We start from the raw sequence: 27,003 nt of genomic DNA, 5'->3' as shown, positions 1-27,003 counted from the left end.
AATTTATAATATTGTATATTTGAAAGTTGCTAAGGGAGTAGATCTTCAAGGTTTTTATCACAAGAAAAAAAAGTGTAACTGTGTAGAGATGGATGTTAACTAGATTTATTGTGGTGATCCTTTTGCAATATATACAAGTATTGAATCATTATGTTGTCCGCCTGAAACTAACATAATGTCATATGTCAATTATATCTCAATAACAAAAAGGAGCCACACCTTAAAACCCCTGAGAAGAAAATAGAATGATTTGAATCTGGAGAAGGGAAAGCTGAGGTTTCAAGTGAACCAGTTTGAGGAGAGAAACATAAAGATTATGAAACCATTTTGTCTCAGTCTCTTAAAGGGCAGGATGAGACGTTTCTAGGAAATAGATAAGAGAATTTTGCCATGATGAGGGTGGCAGACAAAATAAGATGGGTGAACAAGTGAAGCTGAGAAACTCATTAAATACAGGAAGAGTTCTCACTTATCTAAACAATTGAAGTTTGTTCTTAAAGACAAAGGTACGGACCAATGAGTCCCCTTGGATCCCTTATATATGGTTTTATGACTCCTGTGGCCAACAGAATACAAAAGAATTTGTAGCAGAGGAATTATAGACATGTGGCAGTAGTCATGTCCCATGGTATGCTAATAGATGCTACGGGAAAGTTGGTTCGGGTTCAAATAATTTGGGGGAGTACCAGGTTTACAAAAGGTATACAGGTGTCTTCAGGACAAAGCTTCTCAGAACCCTTGATATGTTCATGTACACTGTAACGCTCTCAACACAAGAGAACCAGAAGCATTTTACAAACTTAGTTAAATAACCTTTTTTTCCTCCCTCTTTATAACTCACAGAACACTAGAGTTTGAGAAATGCTGATGTACAGCACTATTTTTTTTTTTGCGGTACGCGGGCCTCTCACTGCTGTGGCCTCTCCCGCTGCGGAGCACAAGCTCCGGACGCACAGGCTCAGCGGCCATGGCTCACGGGCCCAGCCACTCCGCGGCACGTGGGATCTTCCCGGACCGGGGCACGCCCTGCATCGGTAGGCGGACTCTCAACCACTGCGCCACCAGGGAAGCCCTGTACAGCACTATTCTTAAGCAAGGATGCATAGTCAGAAAGTTGGCAGATTGCTCCTAATTAATAAGAAAACTCAGTATGTCTGGGATTAAACTTAGTAATTTCACACTATCTTTCCCTACCCCAAATCACACAGAGCTAGGGTCCTATGGAATGCACTTAGTCCTCTGGGTCGTGCTGTTCTAGCCCAACTGTTTTTGCTCACCCAACACAACTTACAAATTCCCACCTTCCTTCCTTTGTTTAACACACTTTCCCCAGTTAGAATGTCCAGCACTGAGTCCTTGCTAGACACAAATAGAACACAGAGCTGGTGGCAGGAGAGAAAGAAGGAACTGAAGGATCCTGTCCTGAAGAAGCTTCCAGTCAACACACAGCCTCTGACCTGAAGCCTTGCCAATGCTTCCTCTGTGTATGTTACGTTTACACCTCTCTTATAACTCTCACTATATTCTTCTTTGTACAATAGTTATTTTAGATTTAATATTAATTGAGTACATTTTCCATGCCAGGCACTGTGCTCAGTGCTGTAGAGGACAAGGAAATGAGCCTTGTCTTCAGAGCAGTTAGCATTCAGGTAAAACACAGTATGTTAGAAAAGTCATCATTTTGTTTTCTTTTTTGACAAATTGACAAATAAAATTGTATATACTGAAGTGTAAAACATGATGATATGTGTACATTTTGAAATGATCACCACAATAAAGTTAACACATCTATCACACCCTATAGTTACTTTTTTTTTAAAAAAATAAAGGGGCTTCCCTGGTGGCGGACTGGTTAAGAATCCGCGTGCCAATGCAGGGGACACAGGTTCCAGCCCTGGTCTGGGAAGATTCCACATGCCACGGAGCAACTAAGCCCGTGCGCCACAACTACTGAGCCTGAGCTCTAGAGCCTGTGAGCCACAACTACTAAGCCTGTGTGTCACACCTACTGAAGCCCTCGTGCCTACAGCTCGTGCTCCGATACAAGAGAAGCCACCGCAATGAGAAGCCTACGCACCGCAACAAAGAGTAGCCCCCGCTGCCCGCAGCTAGAGAAAGCTCACGTACGGCAACGAAGACTCAACGCAGCCAAAAATAATAAATAAATTAATTAATAAAAAAATATGGAATGGGAATTTGCATGTCATTCTTAATGAAGGGGCCATACTAATCTTCATATCATTCCAATTTTAGTGTATGTGCTGATGAAGCGAGCACTAGTCATTGACTGTTAACACGAGTCTTAGGTCTCCTGACTTATGTAAAATTTTCCATCAGTTTTAGACATGTAAGTATACAGACACACCCTCATGGCTGTATTTTCCTTCGCCACGCCCCTCCCAGCCTCTAGTCCCATACAGGAAATGAAAGGCTGTTTCCTAATATAGCTTCGAATACATGCTTCTTTGTACACAGAAAGTGACCATGTCTAACATGCCCTGAACATATTTTTTAATTGATTTGAAGGAGAAGTAGGAAATTTAATATTAACGTTGCTCAATATTATATCCTTTTTTTTCTTTACAATCTTTTGGGCTTTCCCTTTATTTCTTAGTTATTTTCTTCTTCCATATTTTTTCCACTTAAAGCTAAATGACACTATTTAGTTACTACTCCACTTAAAGCTAATAACAGGAAGTGAAAGTGGAAATATGAAAAAAAAAATTATCAGTATTACTCCTTAGAATTTTGCTTTATGAAAATATTTTTAAAGCTATTACTCATGTTGAAGTTTTAGCATTCATTAATATATGCATTTTGTGCAAACTCTACATTCCCGGTTTGGCTGTTATACACACAAATTAATGAATGTACTTTAATGAATTTGATTAATATGCAGCAGTTTAAGATCCATTTTGTATTATTAGTACAGAAATGCTCCTCATTGAGTGCTGCTGAATCGGAATGGTGTGTTTGCCTGGGAAGGCTGACACACACACACACATACACTTCACAAATAATGTAAAGCTAAGATTTTCATAATTATCGTAATTCACTCATTAAGATATTAGCAAACTGTCGCATCCACAAAAGATTCTCTATGCATGGAATTTTCCATCTTTTGCCTGCACCCAAGATATACATGCAGTGCCAGTGCCAGAGAGTGTAAATGGAAACCCTACTTCTGCATTTTATTAGCAAATTTTGCAAACTACAAACAGCTTGATTGTTGTATAAATTTATAGTTGTACTTGCACATTTGTGACGGTGGTTTTCAGCATGCAAGTTTTATCTAAGAGCTTTTACTTGGAACTGCACAGAGCAATTCCAAAACCTCAAAACTAAAGGAAAATAAAATTGAAGTGCCTTTACAATTGAGTGATTTATACATTAAACTATTTTTTTAAAGCAAGATTAAAAGTACTGTGCTCCTAGAAACATTCTCTCCTGGTGGAAGCCACTCAGATGGAAAATTTCATCTATTTCAAACTGATTTTTTGCCTGACTGACTCTCACATATTTTCCTAAAACCTGGTCACGGCAAATGATTTATTCTACTTTAACAATACTGTGCAAGTAGCCAGGAAGAGTCAAGTGCTGCAGGCAGTTGTCCAATTAGGTGCTCAACTATATTTTGACTTTTTTATGCTTACACATACGTAATTCTTTTCTTTCCTTCTGATCTCCTACTCAGCAGCACTTTCTTCTAGATGAAAATATCTGCATATTTCTGTACTAGGAATACTTAGCCAAATCTGAACTATAGAATGTATTTTAGATCAAAATTCCAAATAAGGATAAGGTGGGAAAACCCATTTTCCTACAGTTTAAGAGCTGATAGAGGGAGCTCAGGTATGATGTATCAAGGGTGCACATATTTTCAATGTCCTTCCCGTAGTAACCCTCCCCCCTCCTCGGTGCAGTGGCATCTGTGCCACCACAGTGCCCCTAGTGACAGGGATGCTCTGCGTCTTATTAAAGATGGCTGGTCTAAACGGAGCTACCTGGCTACAACACACAAGGCCATTCTTCACTTAGGTAATTGTTGCTTTTCTTCAGATTTTAATCTCTCTTAACTGAAAAATAATTTTTTCTTCAACTATTATTGTCATTGACTCACCATCCTCTGTGGCAACATATATTCCTTTTGAAAAACTGATTTTAAAGAAAACAAACAGCATGTAAAATTTTCTTACAGAAACAATTGCTAGGTGAAAAAGTTAATGGGAGTCTGGTATTCTCTGAATGGGTTCATGTCATAATCTTAAAATAAAAAAAGAATTATGATCTCAAGTAGTATGTGAGAAAGCTACAGAAGTAAATCCAAACTTTGATATTTGGAATTTTCTTTGGCTATAGCAATAGCTGGTGAGTTTTCTCCAGGGGTAGACTCTCAGCTATTTTGATTCTACTAAACAAATCAAAGGAGCCACCATTATTTTTCTAAATAGCAGCACAAAAAACCCAAACACACACACACACACACACACACACACAGAAAAACAAAAAAAACCCCTCACATTCCAGACCAGGTTCTTACCTTGATCCACTTACACTCATGTAGAAATTCCTTGAGTGAAGGAATTTGGAGCTTCCCATGGCAGCACTGGGCAAGCCACAGAGAAGGGTGACTTGGCCAGTTAAGCCCACCTCAAATGACCCTGTAACTCATTTTCTGATGACAGAAAATGAAAAAAGGCGTTAAGGCTCAAGCTTCTTCCTTTATAATGCCTCATTTGAAATAAAGAGGTCAAGAAAAAGAATTCTTTCTTGCTACCCTGACACAGGCCATCAGGGACTAGAGAGAGATAATGTGTTAATACTGTTAACCAAATGCTACTGTGGCCCTTATTACCTCAGGACTATTTTACTAATTCCAAGATACTTTAATTAAAATGAAAAAAAATTATGATGCTCTCTAGAAAGTCATTTTTGTCTCTTTCCAGCTGTCCAGTGACATATTTTTAATCTTGTAAAGTCACTTGTTTATAATTTAAACTAAAGTTCAGTTACGCACAGCTTGTTTACCTGTACATACTGGCTAATTTGTAATGACAGAAGAGAAAGCTAACAGAGTGCCACTAACTCTTGTGAAGTAAGTACAATTAATAGCATTCTGCCCCTGATTTGGGAAAATATATGTTGCACATACATCAATCAGGGTACTGTTGTAAATAATAGAAGGTACTTTTATTATTTTAGGCAGGAAGGGATGTTATACAGGGAATTAGAAACTTAAACATTCATCAGAAGAGCAGGCTCTCCACTGACCTTCAGGAATGACTCCCAGGACAGTTTTGTAGAACCTAGCTTCCAAAGGCAATGAGTCAGGAAGCTGCAGCAGTTACTACCACCCCCAGGGTCACTGCAGATCTCCGATTTTGGTGGCTTTCCAGGGATCACGAGGCCACCACTGCAATTATTGGCTCTAGGGAGTCACCACTTAGGCTGCAATCTGCTGATGAGAAACTGCAGCTGGAAATCCTAACCTCAGGGCCGCACTCTGCCTGCTAAATGCACAGGAGGAAAATGGATGTCTCCTTGCATCCTAGCCTCTGCCTCCATTGAACTCAGCTCCGCATGCAGGTCTCATGAAGGTGCATCTGATTGGTCAAACCTAGATCACATTGGTTTCTTTAGCTGCAAGGGAGTCTGGGAAATGTAGGTTTTGTTTTCATTTTTTGCCACGACTCAAAGCTTAAAGATCTGGTTCTGCTGTTCAGTTTCTCAAACTGAAACTCATTGGAAAAATAATGTATAACGTTACTTGTTTTCTTATAGCAATTCCTAATTAAAGCAGTATTTAATGCAATTTCCAGGATTTTTTTTTTTTGAGTATTCTGTTATTACTGCATTACCTTGGGCATTGGGAAGATGTAGTGTATGTTGCTTGTTCCTTGTAAAAATAAGTAAGCACAATAAAAAGGATGTTAAACGGCAAAAAAAAATTTTTTTTCAAACCAAGAAAGCATACTAGCAGGAGATAACAGAATTGAGATATTCAGCTTATCAAATCTACCCCCAAACTCATAGACTTTCTACTATGTCAGCCATGCATAAAATCCTTCAGAGTTTCCTTGCTTTTTAAAATTGGTGTTATTCCTACTTTTATCTTTTGGGGGCTCTTACAGATAGTTACTGTAAAGTGATTTTTGAGATGGCTCTACCACTCCAATTTTGTCAGGAGTAAATCGGTCTCCTGATCTAATAGAGAGAATAATGTCCCCCTACAAAGATGTTTACATCCTAATCCTGTGAATATGTTACATAACATGGAAAAGGAGAATTAAGGTTAGAGATAAAATTAAGGCTGTTAATCAATGGACTTGAAGACAGAGAGCTTATCCCAGATTATCTAGGTGGGCCTGATATATTCACAAGGGTCCTTAATGTGGAAGATGGAGGAAGAAGAGGAGTTCAGTGTGATACAATGTGAGAACTTGACCCACTGTTGCTGGTTTTGAAGGTGGAGGAAGGAGCCATGAGCCAGGGGATGCAGGCAGCCTCGAGGAGCTGGAGAGGGCAAGGTAGTGGATGCTCCCCAGAACCTCCAGTGAGGAATCAGCCTGCCGGCCCCTAGCTTTTACCACACTGAGGTCCGGTTCAGTGTTCTGAACTACAAAACTGTAACATAATAAATCTGTGTTGTGTTAAGTCACTGAGTTTGTGGTAATTTGTTACAGCAGCAACATGAAACTAACACATCGGACATTTGAGATTGGGGGCTCCTTTTCTGAGTGTTGCTTTTTTGACATTTTAGCTTGCAGGTTCATCTTGAGTGGTGTTTTCCCCCTCGCTATATACTTCCCCTACCCTGTCTCCCTGTTTGTGGACATCAGGAGGCTCCCTGGGACCCCAGGTCTTAACCTAGTGATTCCGTGTCCATTCCCACAGCGGTGCTGGCGCCGTCCCAGGACCAGCCACTGGACCAGAGGACAGCTTGGCCCAAGAGTTGTCACTGCCGCTGCTCTGCTTCCTTCTGCCTCCGCCACAGTCAGTGAATGGCAGTTAGGGGTTTGGGGGGCTCCTCTCACATATTAAAAGCATGACCCAGCTCTTAGTTGTGTGCAGAAAGCCCGACTTTGTCTCCAGCTGTACACAGGATGCTCCTGTCCAGGTTGCCCCACAGGGGTCAGATCTCTACCACCCTGCCTGCTCTAGTGCTCAAAGTCCCGTAGACGTCTGGCTCATGACACTTTCTGCTCTGTAGTTCTGTTTCTGGTCTGTTAGGATGTTTAGCTTACTTTTCAGCTTAGCCGTATTTTTACACTTATAATATATATTTAATATTTAATTTAATTTGTAAAATACATATGATATATTGGCTGCGTATCTTGTCATTGCTGTGTTTGGAGCAGAAGGGAGACATTCCAAGCACCACCTTCACCACAAGACCACCACATGCTGTATGTGTGATGATTAACATTTCACAGAGCACTGTGTCCCGGGTTTGCACCATGCTTTAGTTGAAGAGAAAATACAGTGAGTGGTTAGATATTTCCATTGTTCTCAGTGATTTGCTTTCTGTATTCTCAGGGATGTCACTTTCTCCAACAAATGACACCCTCTTGGCAAAGGCTTGGCTGGTTGAAAATTATGAGAAAATTTCACTGCATGGCACCTCAAGGTGGTTGTTCCAGAAACTCATCTTAAAACTTGCTATTTCAGGAAACTGGCTCAGCTCCTCTGCTTTTTCCGTAGTCCATCAATTCCATGAATTGGCTAGGCGTTCCTGGAGGATGACTGTTAGGGTCAGGAGCGGGGAGGAACAGAACACCAGGTGTTACGTTAAAAAAGGTGGCATAAGTCCCTGGTTTCGTCATGTACTTTAAGAGTGTGGAAAATAGCTGTTCACAGTTAACACCAGAAGTGCTCATTAAACTGATTTTCTGTTGAGAATGATTCCCCCTCAGATGTCTCAGGCTACCTTCTAGGTGAAGTTCTATCAGGATTATGATACCCACCAAGTTACAAGTTATAAGAAATGATACTTGAAATAAAGGCTTTGCAGGCAAATTAAAATAGTAATAGTTTCAGTTAATGTAATGGTAACTTTTTTAATCCCTTTATATTATTCAGCCAAAATTCCATGTTTGGAAAAAGAATGAGCTACTAAAGAAGATTCCCTAATTGTACGTAACACGCCTGAAGGCATATTACAGATGTAATTCAGATGCCTGGGTGGAGAGGAAGATGGCTCTGACGATGATATTGTGCAACAGAACTACATTTTAGTCACAAACAGTCATAACGTAAAATTATTTCCCAGAAAAAGGAAGCTGGGAATATGTTACAGCTTCCACAGTAAGCTCTGTAATCCTGGCTACACTCTGGAGATCACAGAACTACATGTGCATGTTTCTCTGTAAGCCCCCTAACCTTGCAGATCAAATTTCGACACCTAACATCTCAGTATTTCTCAAGTGATAGCACTTATTTTTCCTGAAATTCAGTCGAGTCGCTTGCCTTCTTTGTTTAGTTTATGCCAATGTGGTATTATCTCAGCTGGCTCATCTTGACTCATCCCGCTTTATCTACAGTGAACGAAGCCCCAAAGCTGTTTCTTGAGGTGAAAGGAGAATTAGTTAAACCAAACATGAATCCTTTTAACTATTTATAAGTAGGAATAACTGTTTTAAGATGGTTTTTTAAAAAATTTTATCTTGTTGAGCTACACCATGTTATCTATCTATCAGTTAAAGTGTCTACATTTACTACAGTTCAATGGCCACAGGCTTTTGCATAGAATTTCAAAAAGGCATACGTGTGATCTTGACAAGTGACTAAAAATAGAAACTTCAGGAAACTGTGTACTGTTTTGCAATCTAACTCAGGTGAGTAAATCTAGAATTTTTTTTTAATGTTCAGGCAGGGTTTGTAGACCAGACTGGCAAAGGCTCCTATAAAAGTAAGTCTCGCGGTGGTGACCCCTTCCCTTCCCAAGTCCCATGGTTTCTTTTCTTGCCCTTGCTGACTCAGGGGTCAGAGGCCATCACCTCTGATTTTAGAATTCCCAAGATAAAGGCTCAGAATCCATCTGGGCCACACTGTTGTGAGCTCTGCTTCCTCACTGGCCTCAGAGCTCATCATGGCCTCAGAGCTCATCAGGGAAGCTGACTCCCTTCCCACCTTCCCATCTTCCCCTTCCACTGGGCTAAGTGCATTCCTCTGGGATGGCTGGGACAATAGAGGCTTCTGGGGTAGCCTGAGCTTCCAAACAGGCTTTTGGGCTGGTGAGTCCGTGTTCACAGTCCAGTCTCCCTACTGGGCCTGTAGGCTATTTACGCCTGTCTCCACAAACCCTCAGGGCCAGCTTCATGATTGCTTTTCAGTTGGGTCTCAGCACTAGCAAAGCACAGCTGTGGACTCTAGCCTGCTATTTGGCCAGGGTTGTCACTGGCTTGGGTTTAATACACCCAAGGGAGAGACCGGAGATGGGAGAGCAAAAAGGAATAAACAGTGTTTCTCTGGCCTTGGTCAAGAGTCTCTCCAACTGTTTCCAGACATTTGGAGAAGCACTCAATATTCAGGATGAGCTCAGGGCTCAAGTCTTTCCAGAAGACAAAGGAAGATGGAGACCTATTCCTAACTTCAGCCCAGACTTTGTAAGAAAGCCTCCACCTCACTGCAAAGGCTGGGCAAGGTACCTTCAGAACAGAAAAGGTCCCTGTTTTTGCTTGTTTCCTAGAAGGGCCCCCCTGAATAACGGAATCACCCTAGCTAAGAGGAGGAGACAGCTAGCACTCGCGGGCGTAACCAACACCAGATACTGTATGAGGATCAAGCTGTGGTTCTTCAGATGACAATGTAACACTTGGACCAAGGCCAAGAATTAGGCTGAGCTGGGATGCTACAGAGTACCCTCTGACCTCTTACCATTCCATGATACCAGAGATCTGCCTTCCTGTCTTTACTTTCCCTGTGAAATAAAGATGATGGATATAATCCTTTTTTTCCTCACAAGAGAAAGGGTCTGTGCAGATATCTCTCTACAGTTTAACTTCTTGTTTGTCAAGCTATATGTGTGGAGCCTTCTGTGTGCAATGGGGGAGGAAAGAGAGACATTTAGTGTTGTGAAAGAGTCCTGCTCTGAATAGCTAGGACTGGATTTGTCTCTCGTGAGCCGATGCTCCTGAGTTCTCAATTTATTCCTCTGCAAAGAGGGTTGAAAATAAAAAAGCTCTGTTGACTCCCCGATTTTGTCAGGAGGAGCAGGTTGGAAAAGGGATGCGGAAGCTCACAGAAAAGAAGTTTACAAACATGTTTAAGAAATACCTCGTGAGCATCACAGTGCAAGGCCCTGGAGATCAGCAATGAGGAAGACACTGACCCTACCTCCTGGAGACCAACGGTCTCAGCCATTAAGAGGTAAAGTCACTGCCCCCCAAAGACATGACATTATTAGTATTATCCTCTGTTAGTGACTTTAGTCCAGTGTGCATGTTGCTGCAGGGTTACTTTTTTTCAATAATGATCCACATGTTTTTTCCCCTCCCCTCTGCCTAAGTCTTTCCTTGTATCTTCCTCTTCTTGCAAAACTGAAGGTAGTGCTTGGGGGAAATAAGGGACAGTTGGTTCTGGGAAATACGGCAGGGATCAGGGAAGGCTTGCAGGCAGAAGGGACATCTTAGTTGAGGCCTTAAGGATGAGCTGGATTTGATCAGGCCGAAGGGGGTTGGAAGTGACAGAGGAGGAAGTCCAGGCTGAGAGAAAACAGCGTGTGCAGAAGCCTAGGCTGAGAAAGAACACTGGGCATTTGGAGAAATGTTAGTAATCAGGGGTGATTGTAATAAAGAGTCCAAAGGATCGGGGAAAAAGGGGTGCAAATGATGAACATTTTCACATATCTGGACAACAGGCACATGGAAGAGAGATTAGCAGCTAGCTAGCTCTAGGGGGCAGAGCCAGAATCAAAGTGTAGAAAGCCAGTGAAAAGGACATTGACTAAAAATTAAATTATAATAATGGCTTCCACTTAGCTTTTACAATATGCCGGAAACTGTGTTAAGGGTTTTATATCCATTATCTTGTTGGATCCTCAAAACAACCCTTTGAGGTAAACGTCATGAGGAAACAGAGACAGGTTAAATTAAATAGCTCAGGGTCACACAGGGAGGACAGGGCAGAGCTGGGATTCCAGAGTTGATGCTCCTGGTCTCCAACCTCAAACTGCTTCCTTGTGAGAATTATGCAGTCACAGAGCAAATGTGTAACTCTGAGAGTTTCCCGTCACTGCAGGTGTTTAACCATGTGTCTGGGGTATTGTGGAGAATCCAGACATCAAGGAGAACCAGTAACTTTCTGAGAGTCTTCCTTTTGTGAGATTCAGGGATTCAGTGACGTGTCAGCAGCTGCATATGTAAGACAACCACCTTCTGCGTTTGGGGCACCTTCATTGTCGTGTGCAATGGGCTCTCCTGGGGTACCTTTAAGGGGGGTGTTTGTTATCAGTCTCCGTTGCAGAAGAGAAGGATATAGTGAGCACCGAAAAGGAGGCGGAGTGAAATGGACGGAATTAGGGCAGCTCAAACCTCCAGTAAAGACATGCATCTTTCACAAACATCTGCTTTAGCTAATGCTGGCCTTGGGCAGTATCACATTATGTATTCAGCTCTTAAACTATCACAGATTCATGTTTCAAGAACATAACCGTGAGAAAATACTGCACCAGTAGCAGGAAAAAACAGCCTAGCTCATTTTGGATTAAAAAATTTTTGGTGGATTTCTATAATAATTCTTCATTTTCTTTCAAATTAAAGGGCATTGTGGGAGACCAAATAGGTTAGAATGCATAGAATTTTTTGCACTGACTTATTGAAAAAAAAGAATAAAAAATTGCTTCTTTTGCTTACCATTCAGTGGAGGGTATCCACGTAACAAACAACAATAAATTACACAATGAATTAAGAAATCTTAGGGATAGAGCGACCTTAGAAAGCATTTTGATGTATTTTCTAGAACGTGGGAACTGCCTTTTATTTATAGTGAAGTGCTCCTCTAAGGTCTCAAATCATGATCTATGTAACCTGGGTAGCCCAACTCCTATCCTTGTACCAGCATTTTCTTAAAACAGAAAGAGTCATAGACTATCAAAGTACGAGGACTTTACCTGTGAATTAAAGAGGGGAGCGGGGTGGATGGAGGAGGACTCTCTTTTATCATCAATCTTGACACATTTAGTGGTTAGTAGTCAGAAAACAGTATCTGAAGTTTACCAAAATGTGTGTTTTTCAGAAATCCCAATAAATTAAAACTGAGACAAAGCAGTTACAAAGCAGTTACAAAGCATTACAAAGCAGACAAAAATCTGCTTTGTAATGGCGACGCGAGGTCCCTGTATGCTGATGGAGGATACCTTCCAGAGTGATAACATGCCGGGTGTAACCTCAAGCAAAACGCAGAGTCGATTCTCTTCTCTCTTTAGCACGAGCGAGATATTTTCATTCCCTCTCCCTTTCCTCTCTCTCCAAACACATAACAGCTTTCATATCCCCTAAGTACTTACTCATTTAAAATCCTGCCTTCTGAACTCTTTCTGGTTCTTTCTTTCATTAAGGAAAAAATTAATCTCTTATGTATATTATCAGCAATATGTGCAGAGCATATGCTCTTAAAAAAGTTGGGATAAACCAAAATTTTTAAAACAACATTCAAAGTCATTACTTTTGCAGCAATCGTCTCCTACTTTACTCCTTCCATAAATATTTAAATAAATGTTTAGATCATTTTTGTTTAAAGAAAGATATGCCACTAGCCTTATAGAAAAGAATTTTTCTGGCAACTTGAAAATGTATTTACAATAAATGGATAGTAAAGATTTTACAAGAAGGGTCCTATGAGTAACAAAATATCTCAGCTGTCAAGGAGCAGGCAGGTGGGCAGGTGGTTCTTCTTAAACAGAATTCAACCCACTGACGCCAGCCATGGTCCAAATGAGGGGACCGCTGTGGATCAGGGCAGGGAAGACAGAGCTGGAAGGAGACAGTTACAGCTGCAGCGAACTGAAAACATCTCTGCTCATTTCCTCTCTGGTCTAAAGCGCACAGGAGAAGCACTGATCTTTGCCAGCCAGCCCCAAACACACACTGTAAGAGGAAGATGAATCAAACTCAGCAGAAGCGCGCTTGCTCCCATGGCTGCTGAGGAAGCAGGGAGGATTCTGGTATGGGGGACGGCAGGACTGACGGTGTCTGAGGTGGGCAGGTGGGGTGATGCTGGTCGGTGCCCAGAGGCCATCAGAGGCTGGGACTTTCGGGCCTGCCCCCATGGGTGCCCAGCAGCAGTCTCAGCACGGCAGTCCGGCCTTCCAGGGCTTCTGGACACCCTGATGCCTCTGTGCCAGGGATTACGTGGCTGGAAGAGGTGTAGGAGCCAATCAAGGTTCTTTCTGACAACGACATTTCTCTCTGAGGCCTTCCACTGGTTTAGTGACTGAGCATCACTGAATAGTATCAGTCATGTCAAGCTGTCCAAACTCACACGAGTGTCTTTGTTAAGCACTTTATTCCTCCAAGTCAGCACAAAATTTGAGGTCTGTAGGATGTTCTGTCAACGTTTTTGTTTCCTTTTTCCCTCCAAAAGCCATTTTTCAGGTTGCGTATTTGTGTATGTGTGTTAAAACTAAAGACGTCTGTCAAACATGTTTCATTTAAATGGTTTTTGTGTTTGTCTCTTCATGGATAGGGAACTGTTTTATTTTCCTTTGCTGTTTGTCTTCCTTCATTTGGCAAATCCGTCCCCTCTTCCCCCAGTGATTTAGAACAGAGAGGAAAGTAATATCAGGCCTTAATTTAACAGCAGCACTACATCTGCCATTAGACAACTTTTACTTCCTCTCCGAGTAGCAGAGAAACTGTCTTTCCTCAACAGAAATGTCAAATGAACACAGTCCTTAAAGAAGAACACGAATTTGACCTTTACCGGATGTCTTTATTCTTTAACATTCTTCAAAGATACACACTTGAAAACGTTAAGACTTAACTGATACCCAGCATGGACGTTTCATTGTCTGTTGTTTCTAAGCTGCCAGAGGCTTTCTTATGTGGACAAAATGACTATTTCTGTCATAGTGGATCACAATTATTTATTCACCTAGCAGAGCAGAGGAAATAATTTTTAAACTAAAAACACAAAATGGGTTGTTTCTACCACAAACTTCCCACAAAAACGGGAATCTTACTTCCTAAGTAGAACCAGACCCTCGCTCCATTCTCTGCCCAGCAGAAAAATTACATGGCTTTTAGCTTTAATGGCCTTTTAGGCTTGTCGCCAAAAGAAGTTCCAAAAAACCTTTTCTGGTCCCAATTTGCCCTCTCAGCCCAGTTCTTTCGTAAGCAGGAAGGAGAGACCCTGGAGAGTATCCAAACCCAGGCTCTATGAAGCGAAGCCCGAGGCCAAAGAACCGCTCCACACAGTTGAGAGGAGAGAAAAAGGAGGCCCGCGACCGCAGAGCCCGACTCTGACAGAGCAGGCTTCAGGGTGGTGGGCACGGCTTAACTGATGGAGTGACTGCCGGGTACGTGTGTTACTGACGTACAGACTGATACATGGCTGCCGAGGTGGGGCTGGGGAAGCACCTGGACCAAGTGCACGTAGAGATGTGGCTGACGCCCTCGTCTGTTGTCGCTGTGCTGTGTCCTCATCCATTTCTGTCTTCAGTAAACAAACGCTGCTTTAGTTTTTTCTTTAAAGCTTTGCATTTTTACCTGAACATTTCACATGTCAGTCCTGAGCTGTTCCTGATGATGAAGCAGAGAACACTTCTCTGATTCTTCACAGGCATCTCCAAGCTACAGGAATTTCAGGAGAAGAACATAAGAGTATTCACGCCAAGGCCACAGGGGAATTTGAGAGTAATGCCCATACGTGCCTGGTTAGACATTATTCTCTCTGTTAGCTCAGCTTCCTCACTCTTAAGACAACTGTAACTGTTACAGCTGTGGCCTCTGTGATAACCATGTCACACATAGGCTTCACCCTCCAAAACTCTGCCATTCCATCTGGTTCTCTTCATTCATTCAGCACCCATTTCCACGCTACTGATGCACTATGAGAGATTCAAGGTCGAATTCCATTCAGTACCTGCCTTCAAAGAACTTAGAGTTACCCAGAGAGATCGTCATAAGATAGCACAAAGGACAGGAGTAGCCATCACGATTTGCCCAAAGCAGTGAGGGCCATTAGGAAAGCACTGGAAAACAGCAGTTCTTCAAAGGAGGGGAGGGTTGCTTCAGCAGTGGTGATCAACGATGACTGAAAGGTGGGAGCTGCACCTGAGGAGGCCTTGAAGGATCCGTGGGCTGAGATCTGCAGAGGCTGAGGGCAGGCATTCCAATTGGAGCCAAGGAAGCATGGAGCATCGTTTTCTTTCTTTTTTTTTTTTTTGCGGTACGCGGGCCTCTCACTGTTGTGGCCTCTCCCGTTGCGGAGCACAGGCTCTGGACGCGCAGGCTCAGCGGCCATGGCTCACGGGCCCAGGCGCTCCGCGGCATGTGGGATCTTCCCGGACCGGGGCACGAACCTGCGTCCCCTGCATCGGCAGGTGGACTCCCAACCACTGCGCCCCCAGGAAAGCCCGCATCATTTTCTTTTCACTTCCTCCAGCCAGGTCGGTTCCTGACGGAGCTGGGAAATGCCTCAGTAATGTTGATGGAGGTGCTCCAGGCACTTGCTTACTCCACCACAGCCAGCCAGGTTAAAAAATGTAAAGCTGACACAAATAGACAAAAATAAAACAAAAGGTTAAAGTGATCTGGATTTGAGGAACTTAAAAAAAATCTCTCTAAAACAAAAAAGGGTGTGCCCTGTAGTATCAATGCGTAATTTGGCTGGGTTCTAAGTCATGTCTGAGTGCTCCCTGAGCCTGGCTTGGAGTGACTGGAACGTTCCTTATGTCTGCGGGATTCTCAGACACAACAGGAAGATGAGAGCCCTGCCCTGGATGCCTCTGGAGATGGAGCTTGTGTGACTGTTTTCAAAATAAAAGATGATTCCCGAGAATCAGAAAGCTGCAAATGCTGTGACAAACTTACAGCCTCGGGTTTTGTATGAACAAATCTGAACCTGTGACTGGAATGTTCTCACAGTTATTTAAGTTCCCAGAGTGTGTCGAGTCTTCCTCCTAACCATATCATTATTGTTGAAATGTAAGAAAAAGAAAGCTGAGAAATGGCATCCTTCTGAATAAGTGTCAGAGAGCCAAAAATGTAATAGTCCATCATAAGCATTTCCAAACCTTTCAAATATAAGACAACACAGTTAAATCATTTTTATTACAGGCATAAAATAAAAATTAGTATAAAATATTAAATGTTTATGAGCACAGACTCTGCTTTTAACAATTTACAATTTAGATGGGATGATTTAGCAATTAAATTACCTCGTAATTACTCTCCTTGATACATTAAGTTCACTAAATTTCACCTTCAGTCATTTAATGGCAAAAGACAATGGTATTTTTAGTCCTATTTAAAATATTAGCTCTATAGTCAAGAAAACTCTTCTACCAGAAGTCTTTTCTTTCTCAGTTCACTAGTCTCTAAATGGTGCACGTGAGACAACGGCAAGGTTTAAACCCCTGGGGTGGGGGGTGGCAGTGGGCAGAGAGAGCATTACATTTCATGCCCAGTATGGCAGCTACACCCTGGAATTTCTGCTTTCCGCCCAACTTAAGAAAGAGTGGCTTGGGGAAAGGCAGCACTTGCAATGCAGACGGTTGTGAAGGTTGCAAAGGCCCTTTGTGCAGGCCTCCCAGTGCACAGGAGCAGTTGACTGCGCACATTTATGTTACATCTGTAGCAGGGTGACAGCTTTCATTCTGGGAGGCCAGGTGGAGCAGGAGAGTGGACTGTTACCTTCAGGCCATATTAGAAGGCTCCAGCACCACAAACACACCCAGCCCCCTTTCTGAGACTATGCACCCTCCAGAAAGCCCACGGAGGTTACAATATCTTACTAAGGCAGTACGAACAGGTAAAGAGATTGATAAAAATCCAATGCAAAAGCTGGTCAGTGGGCTTGAGCAAAACAGCATCTGTGAGCGGTAGGTGGAACTGCAGTGTCCCAGAGCAGGGGTTTGCACGTGATTGGCATGAGGAGGGTGTCCGTGCTTCTGGGAAGGTAGCTGCCCAGTGTGGGATGTCAGGATGGGCAAAAAAGGCATCTCTGTGGGAGGGCAGGGGCTGGAGGTGGGCTGATGAAGAGGGTCAGAGACTGAATGAGTGAAGAGGGCATTCACACTGGATTCTGATTAACTAAGTACTGTGTTAAGGATAATGGGAGCTAGGTTTCTCATTGTCTGAGAAGGGAGTTACAATTATGGAAAAGAAGAGAGCTAAAAGTTTTCACATGTTGGTATGAACCATGGTTTTCAATACATCTAGATAGATATAGGAAAATACAATATGTGTATGTATATATATTTCCTACTTCTGTCCACCAAAAAGGACCTGGAAACAGGGACATCTCAATAGTACTGAGCACATCTAGCATCCAGATATTGGTTTCTAAATACCATTCTTTACTAAAAGAAACCAGGGCACCTTGGAGAAATGGCTGATTCCATGGCTGGTACAGAGAAAGAACAAAATGAGCTTGGAGTTTCTTTTTGTGCCCAGAAGTAAGAAAGTGCTTAAAGAACGATGAGGACATGACAAAAGGACACAGGAACCAGACTGAAGGGGCTCTCACTGGCCAAATCTGGTAAAATTTGAGGATCAAACTAAATAATTTTAGTAATGAATTATAACCCATTACATAAAATAGGAAACCATGAGTTCACAGTGATATAAATAAATGAATGAGTAAATTGAAGGTATGATGAGGAATTAGATGTTTACATGGTCTCAAAACACCTCCCCCCAAAATACTTATTCATTACAAATAGAAAAAGAGAACTTCTACAGTGGAGAAGCCTGGCAGATTCCACCCTAATCGAAGGATCAAAGTAGGCAATATCAGTAATGGAACAAACTGAGACTGTATATGCCACCTGCATCATGCCTATGGTTTTGCTGCCACAGATATGTATTGTGACTCTAATCACAAGGAAATAGGAAACCCAAATGGAAGGAAATTCCACAAAATAACTGGCCTATAATCTTTAAAGTGTCAAGGTCATGATAATCAAGGAAAGACCAAAGAGATTAAAAGAAATGACAACTGGGATTTTCCTGGTGGTCCAGTGGTAAAGGACGGCCTTCCAATGCAGGGGACGTGGCTTCAATCCCTGGTCGGGGAACTGAGATCCCACATGCCACAGAGGAACTAAGCCCTCGCACCATAACTACTGAGCCCGTGCATCTCAACTGGAGAGCCCACATGCCACAAACTACAGAGCCCACGCTCTCTGGAGCTTGTGCGCCACAACTAGAGGGAGGAAACCCGCATGCCGCAACTAGAGAGAAGTCTGGGCACCACAACTAGAGAGCAGCCCGCACGTGACAATGAAGGTCGCTTGTGCCACGATGAAGACCAGACACAGCCAAAAATAAAAATAAAGATACCTACACCAACCAACTTCTAAAAAAAAAAAAAGAAAGAAAGAAAGAAATGACAACTAAGCTCAACCTGTGATTCTGAACTGGATCCTTTGGCTATAAAAACATTGTTGGGATAATTAGGAAGACTTGAATGCTGCCTGATGGTCAGATAGTAGTATTATATCAGTGTTAATTTCCTCATTTTTTTAGTTGAATTGTATTTCTGTTGGAGAAAATCCTTGTTTGTAGGAATACACAATACATACAAGATATTCTGGGATGCTGGGAGCATCATGTAGGCAACTTTCTCTGAAATCGTGCATAAAAAGAGTTATTTGTACCATACTTACAATTTTTTTGTAAGTTTGAGATTTTTAAAAAGCAGTTAATTGAGGGAGGAACCAAGATGCTGGAGTAGAAGGACATGCTCTCACTCCCTCTTGCAAGAACACCAGAATCACAACTAGCTGCTGGACAATCATTGACAGGAAGACACTGGAACTCACCCCAAAAGATACCCCACATCCAGAGACAAAGGAGAACCCACAGTGAGATGGTAGGAGGGGTGCAATCACAGTAAAATCAAATCCCGTAACTGGTGGGGGGGGTGACTCACAGACTGGAGAACACTTATACCACAGAAGTCCACCCACTGGACTGAAGGTTCTGAGCCCCACGTCAGGCTTCCCAACCTGGGGGTCCAGCAATGGGAGGAGGAATTCCTAGAGAAACAGACTTTGAAACCTAGTGGGAATTGATTGCAGGACTTCGACAGACTGGGGTAAACAAAGACTCCACTCTTGGAGGGCACACACAAAGTACTGTGTGCATCGGGACAGAGGGGAAGGAACAGTGACCCCAGGGGAGACTGAACCAGACCTACCTGCTAGTGTTGGAGGGTCTCCTGCAGAGGCGGGGGGGGGGGGGTGGGCTGTGGCTCACCATGGGGACAAGGACACTGGAAGCAGAAGTTCTAGGAAGTACTCCTTGGCGCGAGCCCTCCCAGAGTCTGTCATTAGCCCCACCAAAGAGCCCAGGTAGGCTCCAGTGTTGCGTTGCCTCAGGCCAAACAACCAACAGGGAGGGAACCCAGCCCCCACAATCAACAGTCAAGTGGATTAAAGTTTCACTGAGCTCTGCCCACCAGAGCAACGGTCAGCTCTACCCACCACCAGTCCCTCCCATCAAGCCTCTTAGGTAGCCTCATCCACCAGAGGGCAGACAGCAGAAGCAAGAAGAACTACAGTCCTGCAGCCTGTGGAACAAAAACCACATTCACAGAAAGACAGACAAGATGAAAAGGCAGAGGGCTATGTACCAGATGAAGGAACAAGATAAAACCCCAGAAAAACAACTAAATGAAGTGGAGATAGGCAACCTTCCAAAAAAAGAATTCAGAATAATGATAGTGAAGATGATCCAGGACCTCGGAAAAAGAATGGAGGCAAAGATCAAGAAGATGAAAGAAATGTTTAACGAAGACCTAGAAGAATTAAAGAACAAACAGAGATGAACAAATATAATAACTGAAATGAAAACTACACTAGAAGGAATCAATAGCAGAATAACTGAGGCAGAAGAACGGATAAGTGACCTGGAAGACAGAATGGTGGAATTCACTGCTGCGGAACAGACTGAAGAAAAAAGAATGAAAAGAAATGAAGACAGCCTAAGAGACTTCTGGGACAACATTAAACGCAACAACGTTTGCCTTATAGGGGTCCCAGAAGGAGAAGAGAGAGAGAAAGGACCAGAGAAAATATTTGAAGAGATTATAGTCGAAAACTTCCCTAACATGGGAAAGGAAATAGCCACCCAAGTCCAGGAAGCGTAGCGAGTCAGATGAGGATGAACCCAAGGAGAAACACGCCAAGACACATAGTAATCAAATTGGCAAAAATTAAAGACAAAGAAAAATTGAAAGCAGCAAGGGAAAAACAAAAAATAACATACAAGGGAACTCCCATAAGGTTAACAGCTGATTTCTCAGCGTAAACTCTACAAGCCAGAAGGGAGTGGCATGATATACTTAAATTGATGAAAGGGAAGAACCTACAACCAAGATTACTCTACCGGCAAGGATCTCATTCAAAGTTGATGGAGAAATCAAAAACTTTACAGGGGGCTTCCCTGGTGGCACAGTGGTTGAGAGTCCACCTGCCGATGCAGGGGACACAGGTTTGTGCCCTGGTCCGGGAAGATCCCACATGCCGCGAGTGGCTAGGCCTGTGAGCCATGGCCGCTGAGCCTGCGCGTCCGGAGCCTGTGCTCCGCAACGGGAGAGGCCACAACAGTGAGAGGTCCGCGTACCGCACAAAAAAAAAAAAAAAAAAAAAAAAAAGACATTGAGATATAACTGAGGGAGTTATCTGGACCAGCTCTGTGCCTTTCGCCTTTAGCTGGGTAGTATGACTATCTGATACTCAAATGGCATGAGGCTGAGAAGTCACGTCACTTTCTCACGCATGACTGAAGCCGGAGTCTCCAGACCATCAAGCTCCTTCACATTCCATTTACTAAACAATGATTTAATGAGCCTGCGCGTCCGGAGCCTGTGCTCCCCAACGGGAAAGGCCACAACAGTGACAGGCCCGCGTACGGCAAAAAAAAAAAAAAAAAAAAAAAAAAATCTTTACAGACAAGCAAAAGCTAAGAGAATTCAGCACCACCAAACCAGCTCTACAACAAATGCTAAAGGAACTTCTCTGAGTGGGAAACACAAGAGAAGAAAAGGACCTACAAAAACAAACCCAAAACAATTAAGGAAATGGGCATAGGAACATACAGATATATAATTACCTTAAATGTGAATGGATTAAATGCTCCAACCAAAAGACACAGGCTTGCTGAATGGATACAAAAACAAGACCCATATATATGCTGTCTACAAGAGACCCACTTCAGACCTAGGGACACATACAGACTGCAAGTGAGGGGATGGAAAAAGATATTCCATGCCAATGGAAATCAAAAGAAAGCAGGAGTAGGGCTTCCCTGGTGGTGCAGTGGTTGAGAGTGCACCTGTCAATGCAGGGGACACAGGTTCATGCCCCGGTCCAGGAAGATCCCACATGCTGCGGAGTGGCTGGGCCCGTGAGCCATGGCTGCTGGGCCTGCACGTCCGGAGCCTGTGCTCCGCAATGGGAGAGGCCACAACAGTGAGAGGCCCACATACCGCAAAAAAAATAAAAATAAAAATAAAAAAGAAAGCTGGAGTAGCCATACTCATATCAGATAAAATAGACTTTTAAATAAAAACTGTTACAAGAGACAAGGAAGGACACTACATAACAATCAAGGGATCAATCCAAGAAGATATAACAATTATATATATATATGCACCCAACATAGGAGCACCTCAATACATAAGGCAACTGCTAACAGCTATAAAAGAGGAAATCGACAGTAACACAATAATACTGGGGGACTTTAACACCTCACTTACACCAATGGACAGATCATCCAAAATGAAAATAAATAAGGAAACAGAAGCTTTAAATGACACAATAGACCAGATAGAGTTAATTGATATTTATAGGACATTCCATCCAAAAACAGCAGATTACACTTTCTTCTCAAGTGCGCACGGAACATTCTCCAGGATAGGTCACATCTTTAGTCACAAATCAAGCCTCAGTAAATTTAAGAAAATTGAAATCATATCAAGCATCTTTTCTGACCACAACGCTATGAGATTAGAAATGAATTACAGGGAAAAAAAACGTAAAAAACACAAACACATGGAGGCTAAACAATACGTTACTAAATAACCAAGAGATCACAGAAGAAATCAAAGAGGAAATCAAAAAATACCTAGAGACAAATGACAATGAAAACACGACGATCCAAAACCTATGCGATGCAGCAAAAGCAGTTCTAAGAGGGAAGTTTATAGCTATACAAGCCTACCTCAAGAAACAAGAAGAATCTCAAATAAACAATCTAACCTTACACCTAAAGGAACTAGAGAAAGAAGAACAAACAAAACCAAAAGTTAGCAGAAGGAAAGAAATCATAAAGAACAGAGCAGAAATAAATGAAATAGAAACAAAGAAAACAATAGCAAAGATCAATAAAACTAAAAGCTGGTTCTTCGAGAAGATAAATAAAATTGATAAACCATTAGCCAGACTCATCAAAAAAAAGAGGGAGAGGACTCAAATCAATAAAATTAGAAATGAAAAAGGAGAAGTTACATCAGACACTGCAGAAATACAAAGAATCCTAAGAGACTACTACAAGCCACTCTATGCCAACAAAATGGACAACCTGGAAGAAATGGACAAATTCTTAGAAAGGTATAACCTTCCAAGACTGAACCAGGAAGAAACAGAATATATGAACAGACAAATCACAAGTAATGAAATTGAAACTGTGATTAAAAATCTTCCAACAAACAAAAGTCCAGGACCAGATGGCTTCACAGGTGAATTCTATCAAACATTTAGAGAAGAGCTAACACCCATCCTTCTCAAACTCTTCCAAAAAATTGCAGAGCAAAGAACACTCCCAAACTTATTCTATGAGGCCACCATCACCCTGATACCAAAACCAGACAAAGAGACTACAAAAAAAGAAAATTACAGACCAATATCACTGATGAATATAGATGCAAAAATCCTCAACAAAATACTAGCAAACAGAATCGAACAACACATTAAAAGGATCACACACCATTATCAAGTAGGATCCTTCCCAGCGATGAAAGGATTCTTCAGTATACGCCAATCAATGTGATACACCACAGTAACAAATTGAAGAATAAAAACCATATGATCATCTCAATAGATGCAGAAAAAGCTTTTGACAAAACTCAACACCCATTTATGATAAAAACTCTCCAGAAAGTGGGCATAGAGGGAACCTACCTCAACATAATAAAGGTCATATACGACAAACCCACAGCAAACATCATTCTCAACGGTGAAAAACTCAAAGCATTTCCTCTAAGATCAGGAATGAGACAAGGATGTCCACTCTCACCACTATTATTCAACATAGTTTTGGAAGTCCTAGCCACAGCAATCAGAGAAGAAAAAGAAATAAAAGGAATACAAATTGGAAAAGAAGAAGTAAATCTGTCACTGTTTGCAGATGACATGATACTATACATAGAGAATCCTAAAAATGCCACCAGAAAACTACTAGAGCTAATCAATGAATTTGGTAAAGTTGCAGGATACAAAATTAATGCACAGAAATCTCTTGCATTCCTATACATTAATGATGAAAAATCTGAAAGAGAAATTATGGAAACACTCCCATTTACCCTGCGACAAAAAGAATAAAATACCTAGGAATAAACTTACCTAAGGAGACAAAAGACTTGTATGCAGAAAACTATAAGACACTGATGAAAGAAATTAAAGATGATACAAACAGATGGAGAGATATACCATGTTCTTGGATTGGAAGAATCAATATTTTGAAAATGTCTATACTACCCAAAGCAATCTACAGATTCAATGAAATCCCTATCAAATTACCAATGGCATTTTTTACAGAAATAGGACAAATCATCTTAAAATTTGTATGGAGACACAAAAGACCCTGAATAGCCAAAGCAGTTTTGAGGGAAAAAAACGGAGCGGTAGGAATCAGACTCCCTGGCTTCAGGCCATACTACAAGGCTACAGTAATCAAGACAATATGCTACTGGCACAAAAATAGAAACATAGATCAATGGAATAAGATAGAAAGCCCAGAGATAAACCCACACACCTATGGTCAACTAATCTATGACAAAGGAGGCAAAGATATACAATGGAGAAAAGACAATCTCTTCAATAAGTGGTGCTGGGAAAATTGGACAGCTACATGTAAAAGAATGAAATTAGAACACTCCCTAACACCATACACAAAAATAAACTCAAAATGGATTCGAGACCTAAATGTAAGACCGGACACTATAAAACTCTTAGAGGAAAACATAGGAAGAACACTCTTTGACATAAATCACAGCAAGATCTTTTTTGATCCACCTCCTAGAATAATGGAAATAAAAACAAAAATAAACAAATGGGACCTAATGAAACTTCAAAGCTTTTGCACAGCAAAGGAAACCATAAACAAGATGAAAACACAACCCTCAGAATGGGAGAAAATATTTGCAAATGAATCAATGAACAAAGGATTAATCTCCAAAATATATAAACAGCTCATGCAGCTCAATATTAAAGAAACAAACAACCCAATCCAAAAATGGGCAGAAGACCTAAATAGACATTTCTCCAAAGAAGACATACAGATGGCCAAGAAGCACATGAAAAGCTGCTCAATATCACTAATTATTAGAGAAATGCAAATCAAAACCACAATGAGGTATCACCTCACACCAGTTAGAATGGGCATCATCACAAAATCTACACACAACAAATGCTGGAGAGGGTGTGGAGGAAAGGGAACCGTCTTGCACTGTTGGTGGGAATGTAACTTGATACAGCCACTATGGAGAACAGTATGGAGGTTCCTTAAAAAACTACAAAGAGCACTACCATATGATCCAGCAATCCCACTACTGGGCATATACCCAGAGAAAACCATAATTCAAAAAGACACATGCATCCGAATGTTCATTGCAGCACTATTTACAATAGCCAGGTCATGGAACCAACCTAAATGCCCATCGACAGACGAATGGATAAAGATGTGGTACATATATACAATGGAATATTACTCAGCCATAAAAAGGAATGAAACTGAGTCATTTGTAGAGATGTGGATGGATCTAGAGACTGTCATACAGAGTGAAGTCAGTCAGGAAGAGAAAAACAAATATAATATATTAACACATGTATGTGGAACCTAGAAAAATGGTACAGATGAACCGGTTTGCAGGGCGGAAGTTGATACACAGATGTAGAGAACAAACGTATGGACACCAAGGGGGGAAAACTGCTGTGGGGTGGGGATGGTGGTGTGCTGAATTGGGCGATTGGGACTGACATGTATACACTGATGTGTATAAAATTGATGACTAATAAGAACCTGCAGTATAAAAAAACAAAGAAAAAAGAACAACTAATATTAAACTTTCTTTGGGTTATTTGTATGGAAATATGTTAATATAAATGTTTCAGACATTACATGAAATTTCTGAAAATCTTATATGTTCTGGTATAATGTTATAAGTCATAATTCTAGTTATTACTTTAAAATGTATATCTCAGAAATAACTAAATTTCCTTGTCAATTGCATTATTATGAACTTTCATCAAATCTTTAACCGTGGTCATTTTTAAGTCTTTTGTCATTTACAGACAGTTCTGGGTGTACTCAGATGATTTTGCAAAGATGTTCCTATAAAAGGGTTTCATCTTCAAGGAATTCATGGAAAAGACTCTGACAAGTACAGGTTTCTGGTAACTGACTATACTGCTGAACTGAATGAATAAGCATTTTCAGAACTCTTATGGAAAACTGATGATTTCATAAAAGTGCTAACAAAAGATCAAATGAAAAAAAAATTAATTACATGGGACTGAGTGAACTGATGAGGATGACTATAATTTTTCTGACTTTTTATTTGAATAAAAAAAAATCCCACAAGGACTCAGAGGCAAAAAATATACAAATCAATTTTCACTGCAAAGTAAAGGAGCTGTTACAGTGGAGGATTACTGGACTGAATGTCAATATTATGACATAGTATGAGTGTGTTTCGTGTTTGGTAATTGCAATCATTGTTGCTTTTGTTGTGGTCATCCATTTACAATGCTTGGTGTCAGTTTATTTATCTCTTGTAAAAATAAAATACAGTGTGTGTGTGTGAAAAAATAAATTAATTTTAAAAAGCAGTTAATTAATTACTTCTCTCTTCAATGAATGTTGACGCTCATTGTGAAATAGGCGATGGTTACCCTCATCAGGATTTGCACAATCCGCCATTCTCAAATACACATGTTGATGAGAAGATGGAGTTTGGAAAATTAGGAACAGTTGGCTGTACAAACAATTCAATTTCTTTCCTTAAAACAACTAATAGATAATTTTCTTTGTTCATCCAGTCTCTGTTTATTATGGATTGCTACATTGCAGCAGTTCTCAAGCTAGTGACTATGCCCATATGAATGCATCATATCACACTGAATATAATTCTTCAGTAGATGCATTAACCGATCTTTTCTGAAAAAGGACATACTAATGATGCAAATTATTTAATTACAGCATTATTAATGGGCCTATCATCTTGATTTATAGAACTTTGTATAATTCTACTGGTTTATGGAACTTATGTACATGAGCCTTCAAGCCTGATATTCCCACATAAGTAAAAACTTTCTGGTAAGCAAATTTGCTAGCCATTTACTACCTTCTTGATCTAAACTATCATTTCTCTTAAAACCACATTATAAATTTTGGAGATTAATCCTTGGTCAGTCGCTTCATTTGCAAATATTTTCTCCCATTCTGAGGGTTGTCTTTTTGTCTGGTTTATGTTTTCCTTTGCTGTGCAAAAGCTTTTAAGTTTCATTAGGTCCCATTTCTTTTCTTTTTTCTTTTTTTTTTTTTTTTTGTGGTACAT

General features: G+C 41.3%; 1 pseudogene; it reads right to left on the bottom strand.

The window, feature by feature from the left end:
• Positions 1-2,177: 2,177 nt before the first annotated feature.
• LOC137209538 (U6 spliceosomal RNA) lies at positions 2,178-2,277 on the bottom strand (annotated as a pseudogene).
• Positions 2,278-27,003: the final 24,726 nt, after the last annotated feature.

Source organism: Pseudorca crassidens, chromosome 16 (genome assembly GCF_039906515.1).
Source record: "Pseudorca crassidens isolate mPseCra1 chromosome 16, mPseCra1.hap1, whole genome shotgun sequence".
In the NCBI taxonomy this organism is placed as follows: domain Eukaryota; kingdom Metazoa; phylum Chordata; class Mammalia; order Artiodactyla; family Delphinidae; genus Pseudorca; species Pseudorca crassidens.
Note: the sequence above shows the minus strand (reverse complement) of the source record. Positions and strands in the feature narration are given on the sequence as shown.